At 54.0% G+C, this 6,000-nt stretch overlaps 1 long non-coding RNA gene across 1 annotated transcript in view; it reads right to left on the bottom strand.

Moving 5' to 3' along the window:
* The window catches only part of LOC142475844 (uncharacterized), a 44,474-nt gene that overhangs the window by 407 nt on the left and 38,067 nt on the right, over nt 1-6,000 (bottom strand). Inside the window, exons 2-3 of the long non-coding RNA XR_012791189.1 lie at nt 3,095-3,194; nt 2,398-2,469 (exon numbers count right to left, since the gene is read on the bottom strand). This is a non-coding gene — a long non-coding RNA (uncharacterized LOC142475844). The remainder of the gene's footprint in view (nt 1-2,397; nt 2,470-3,094; nt 3,195-6,000) is intronic.

The raw sequence follows: 6,000 nt of genomic DNA, 5'->3' as shown, positions 1-6,000 counted from the left end.
AGAGAGGGTCAGAGGGGGGGGAGAGAGAGGGTCAGAGGGGGAGAGAGAGGGTCAGAGGGGGGAGAGAGAGGGTCAGAGGGGGAGAGAGAGGGTCAGAGGGGGGGGAGAGGGTCAGAGGGGGGGAGAGGGTCAGAGGGGGGGGAGAGAGGGTCAGAGGGGGGGGGAGAGAGGGTCAGAGGGGGGGGAGAGAGAGGTCAGAGGGGGGGGGAGAGAGAGGGTCAGAGGGGGGGGGAGAGAGAGGGTCAGAGGGGGGGGAGAGAGGGTCAGAGGGGGGGGAGAGAGAGGGTCAGAGGGGGGGGAGAGAGAGGGTCAGAGGGGGGGAAGAGAGAGGGTCAGAGGGGGGGGAGAGAGGGTCAGAGGGGGGAGGAGAGAGGGTCAGAGGGGGGGGGAGAGAGGGTCAGAGGGGGGGGGAGAGAGGGTCAGAGGGGGGGGGAGAGAGGTCAGAGGGGGGGGAGAGGGTCAGAGGGGGGGGAGAGGGTCAGAGGGGGGGGAAGAGGGTCAGAGGGGGGGAGAGAGAGGGTCAGAGGGGGGGAGAGAGAGGGTCAGAGGGGGGGAGAGAGAGGGTCAGAGGGGGGGAGAGAGAGGGTCAGAGGGGGGTCGAGAGTGTCAGAGGGGGGGGGTCGAGAGAGTCAGAGGGGGGGGGGTCGAGAGAGTCAGAGGGGGGGGGGTCGAGAGAGTCAGAGGGGGTGGGTCGAGAGAGTCAGTGGGGGGGTCGAGAGAGTCAGTGGGGGGGGTCGAGAGAGTCAGTGGGGGGGGGTCGAGAGTCAGTGGGGGGGGTCGAGAGAGTCAGTGGGGGGGTCGAGAGAGTCAGTGGGGGGGTCGAGAGAGGTAAGAGGGGGGAGAGAGAGGGTCAGAGGGGGGGAGAGAGAGGGTCAGAGGGGGGAGAGAGAGGGTCAGAGGGGGGAGAGAGAGGTCAGAGGGGGGAGAGAGAGGGTCAGAGGGGGGAGAGAGAGAGGGTCAGAGGGGGGGAGAGAGAGGGTCAGAGGGGGGGAGAGAGAGGGTCAGAGGGGGGAGAGAGAGGGTCAGAGGGGGGAGAGAGAGGGTCAGAGGGGGGAGAGAGAGGGTCAGAGGGGGGAGAGAGAGGGTCAGAGGGGAGAGAGAGGGTCAGAGGGGGGGAGAGAGGTCAGAGGGGGAGAGAGAGGGTCAGAGGGGGGAGAGAGAGGGTCAGAGGGGGGGAGAGAGAGGGTCAGAGGGGAGAGGGGGAGAGAGGGTCAGAGGGGGGGAGAGAGAGGGTCAGAGGGGGGGAGAGAGAGGGTCAGAGGGGGGAGAGAGGGTCAGAGGGGGGAGAGAGGGTCAGAGGGGGGAGAGAGGTCAGAGGGGGGAAGAGAGGGGGGGAGAGAGAGGGTCAGAGGGGGGGGAGAGAGAGGGTCAGAGGGGGGGAGAGAGGGTCAGAGGGGGGGAGAGAGGGTCAGAGGGGGAGAGAGGCTCAGAGGGGGGTGAGAGGGTCAGAGGGGGGGGGAGAGGGTCAGAGGGGGGGAGAGAGGGTCAGAAGGGGGGGGGAGAGGGTCAGAGGGGGGGGAGAGGGTCAGAGGGGGGGAGAGAGAGGGTCAGAGGGGAGGGAGAGGTCAGAGGGGGGGGGAGGAGAGGTCAGAGGGGGGGAGGGAGAGGGTCAGAGGGGGGGAGGGAGAGGGTCAGAGGGGGGAGGGAGAGGGTCAGAGGGGGGGAGGGAGAGGGTCAGAGGGGGGAGGAGAGGGTCAGAGGGGGGAGGAGAGGGTCAGAGGGGGGAGGGAGAGGTCAGAGGGGGGAGGGTCAGAGGGGAGGGAGGGAGAGGGTCAGAGGGGGGAGAGAGAGCGGTCAGAGGGGGGAGAGAGAGGGTCAGAGGGGGGAGAGAGAGGTCAGAGGGGGGGGAGAGAGGGTCAGACGGGGGAGAGTGAGGGTCAGAGGGGGGGAGAGAGGGTCAGAGGGGGGGGGAGAGAGAGGGTCAGAGGGGGGGGGGAGAGAGAGCGTCAGAGGGGGAGGAGAGAGAGCGTCAGAGGGGGGGAGAGAGAGCGTCAGAGGGGGGGAGAGAGAGCGTCAGAGGGGGGGAATAGAAAGCGTCAGATGGGGGGGGTAAGTGTGTCAGAGGGGGAGAGAGAGTAGGTTAGACGGGGGAGAACCAACGTCAGGGAGGGACATGGAGAGAGAAATATGGAGACACCGAGAGAGCGACAGAGAAGTGTGCCAGCAAGAGAGTGCCAGAGAGACATGCTTAGAGAAGAGAGATCTGCTTGGCGAGAGAGCGCCAGAGAGACATGCTTAGAGAAGAGAGATCTGCTTGGCGAGAGAGCGCCAAAGAGACATGCTTAGAGAAGAGAGAGATCTGCTTGGCGAGAGAGCGCCAGAGACAGACCTGGTCAGAGGTGAGCGAGACTTCCCCAGAGAGAGCGTCACATCGCGCCCCTGAGCCGCGACACTCACCGGCCCCATCACGCAGATAATGCGCTCTCGCAGCAGTCTCGAGTAGATGTCATACGCTCTCTCCCCGCGGCCCTGAGACAGAGAAGCAGCGCCCGCCGTGAGACACTGCACTGCCCCGTCCACTAGAGAGCAAGCTCCTGGGATTAGTGCATCACCTACCTACATCTCTGTATACCCCCCCCCTCTGTACTGCGCTGTGGTATATGCCAGCTGTATACCCCCCCTCTGTACTGCGCTGTGGTATATGCCAGCTGTATATATCCCCCTCTGTACTGCGCTGTGGTATATGCCAGCTGTATACCCCCCTCCCCCCCTCTGTTCTGCGCTGTGGTATATGCCAGCTGAATACCCCCACCCCCCCTCTGTACTGCGCTAAGGTATATGCCAGCTGTATACGCCCCCCCCTCTGTACTGCGCTGTGGTATATGCCAGCTGTATACCCCCCTACCCCCCTCTGTACTGCGCTGTGGTATATGCCAGCTGTATACCCCCCTCCCCCCCTCCCCCCCTCTGTACTGCGCTGTGGTATATGCCAGCTGTATACCCCCCTCCCCCTCTGTACTGCACTGTGGTATATGCCAGCTGTATACCCCCCTCTGTACTGCGCTGTGGTATATGCCAGCTGTATACCCCCCCTCTGTACTGCGCTGTGGTATACGCAAGCTACATATATACACGTGTATACCCCTGTACTCACGGTCTGCTCCACCACAATGGGGATGAGGGGGAGAGTCTCGGGGGGCAGCGGTGCAGGTCTCTGATCAGCGGCAGCGCACGGATCCCCTAATCACCGGCCTCTGCGGGAGGGGGGACACAAACATGTGTGTATATATCTATCTATATATATATACTGTATATCCCCAGTGAACACACACACACTGACACTATATATATCCCCAGTGTACATATACACACGGACACTATATATATCCCAGTGCACATGTACACACCGACACTATATATATCCCCAGTGCACATGTACACACCGACACTATATATAGCCCCAGTGCACATGTACACACCGACACTATATATATCCCCAGTGTACATGTACACACCGACACTATATATATCCCCAGTGCACATGTACACACCGACACTATATATAGCCCCAGTGCACACATACACACGACACTATATATATCCCCAGTGTACATATACACACCGACACTATATATATCCCAGTGCACATGTACACACCGACACTATATATAGCCCCAGTGCACACATACACACCGACACTATATATATCCCCAGTGTACATATACACACCGACACTATATATATCCCCAGTGCACACATACACACCGACACTATATATATCCCCAGTGTACATATACACACCGACACTATATATATCCCAGTGTACGTATACACACTGACACTATATATAGCCCCAGTGCACATGTACACACCGACACTATATATATCCCCAGTGTACACATACACACCGACACTATATATATCCCCAGTGTACACATACACACCGACACTATATATATCCCAGTGTACATGTACACACCGACACTATATATATCCCCAGTGCACATGTACACACCGACACTATATATATCCCCAGTGTACATATACACACCGACACTATATATATCCCCAGTGTACATATACACACCGACACTATATATATCCCCAGTGTACACACACACACCGACACTATATATATCCCCAGTGTACACACACACACCGACACTATATATATCCCAGTGTACACATACACACCGACACTATATATATCCCCAGTGTACACATACACACCGACACTATATATATCCCCAGTGTACACATACACACCGACACTATATATATCCCCAGTGTACGTATACACACTGACACTATATATATATATATCCCCAGTGTACATATACACACCGACACTATATATATCCCCAGTGTACACATACACACCGACACTATATATATCCCCAGTGTACGTATACACACTGACACTATATATATATATATCCCCAGTGTACACATACACACCGACACTATATATATCCCCAGTGTACACACACACACCGACACTATATATATCCCAGTGTACACACACACACCGACACTATATATATCCCCAGTGCACACGTACACACCGACACTATATATATCCCCAGTGTACATGTACACACCGACACTATATATATCCCCAGTGTACATGTACACACCGACACTATATATATCCCCAGTGCACACATACACACCGACACTATATATCCCCAGTGTACGTATACACACCGACACTATATATATCCCCAGTGTACACACACACACCGACACTATATATATCCCCAGACACACCGACACTATATATATCCCCAGTGTACACATACACACCGACACTATATATATCCCCAGTGTACGTATACACACTGACACTATATATATCCCCAGTGTACATATACACACCGACACTATATATATCCCCAGTGTACACGCACACACCGACACTATATATATATCCCCAGTGTACATGTACACACCGACACTATATATATCCCCAGTGCACACATACACACCGACACTATATATATCCCCAGTGTACATATACACACCGACACTATATATATCCCCAGTGTACACGCACACACCGACACTATATATATATCCCCAGTGTACACATACACACCGACACTATATATATCCCCAGTGTACATATACACACCGACACTATATATATCCCCAGTGCACACATACACACCGACACTATATATATCCCCAGTGCACACATACACACCGACACTATATATATCCCCAGTGCACACATACACACCGACACTATATATATCCCCAGTGTACACGCACACACCGACACTATATATATATCCCCAGTGTACACATACACACCTGACACTATATATATCCCCAGTGTACATATACACACCGACACTATATATATATCCCCAGTGTACACGCACACACCGACACTATATATATATCCCCAGTGTACACGCACACACCGACACTATATATATCCCCAGTGTACACATACACACCGACACTATATATATCCCCAGTGTACATATACACACCGACACTATATATATCCCCAGTGTACGTATACACACCGACACTATATATATCCCCAGTGTACACATACACACCGACACTATATATATCCCCAGTGCACACATACACACACACCGACACTATATATATCCCCAGTGTACACATACACACCGACACTATATATATCCCCAGTGTACATATACACACCGACACTATATATATCCCCAGTGTACACATACACACCGACACTATATATATCCCCAGTGTACATGTACACACCGACACTATATATATCCCCAGTGTACATATACACACCGACACTATATATATCCCCAGTGCACATACACACCGACACTATATATATCCCCAGTGTACACATACACACCGACACTATATATATCCCCAGTGTACACATACACACCGACACTATATATATCCCCAGTGTACACATACACACCGACACTATATATATCCCCAGTGTACATGTACACACCGACACTATATATATCCCCAGTGTACATATACACACCGACACTATATATATATCCCCAGTGTACACACACACACCGACACTATATATAT

The sequence above is a fragment of the Ascaphus truei genome, unplaced genomic scaffold (assembly GCF_040206685.1).
Source record: "Ascaphus truei isolate aAscTru1 unplaced genomic scaffold, aAscTru1.hap1 HAP1_SCAFFOLD_1416, whole genome shotgun sequence".
Lineage (NCBI taxonomy): Eukaryota > Metazoa > Chordata > Amphibia > Anura > Ascaphidae > Ascaphus > Ascaphus truei.
The sequence above is the reverse complement of the archived record's forward strand: the minus strand, read 5'-3'. Positions and strand labels throughout refer to the sequence as shown.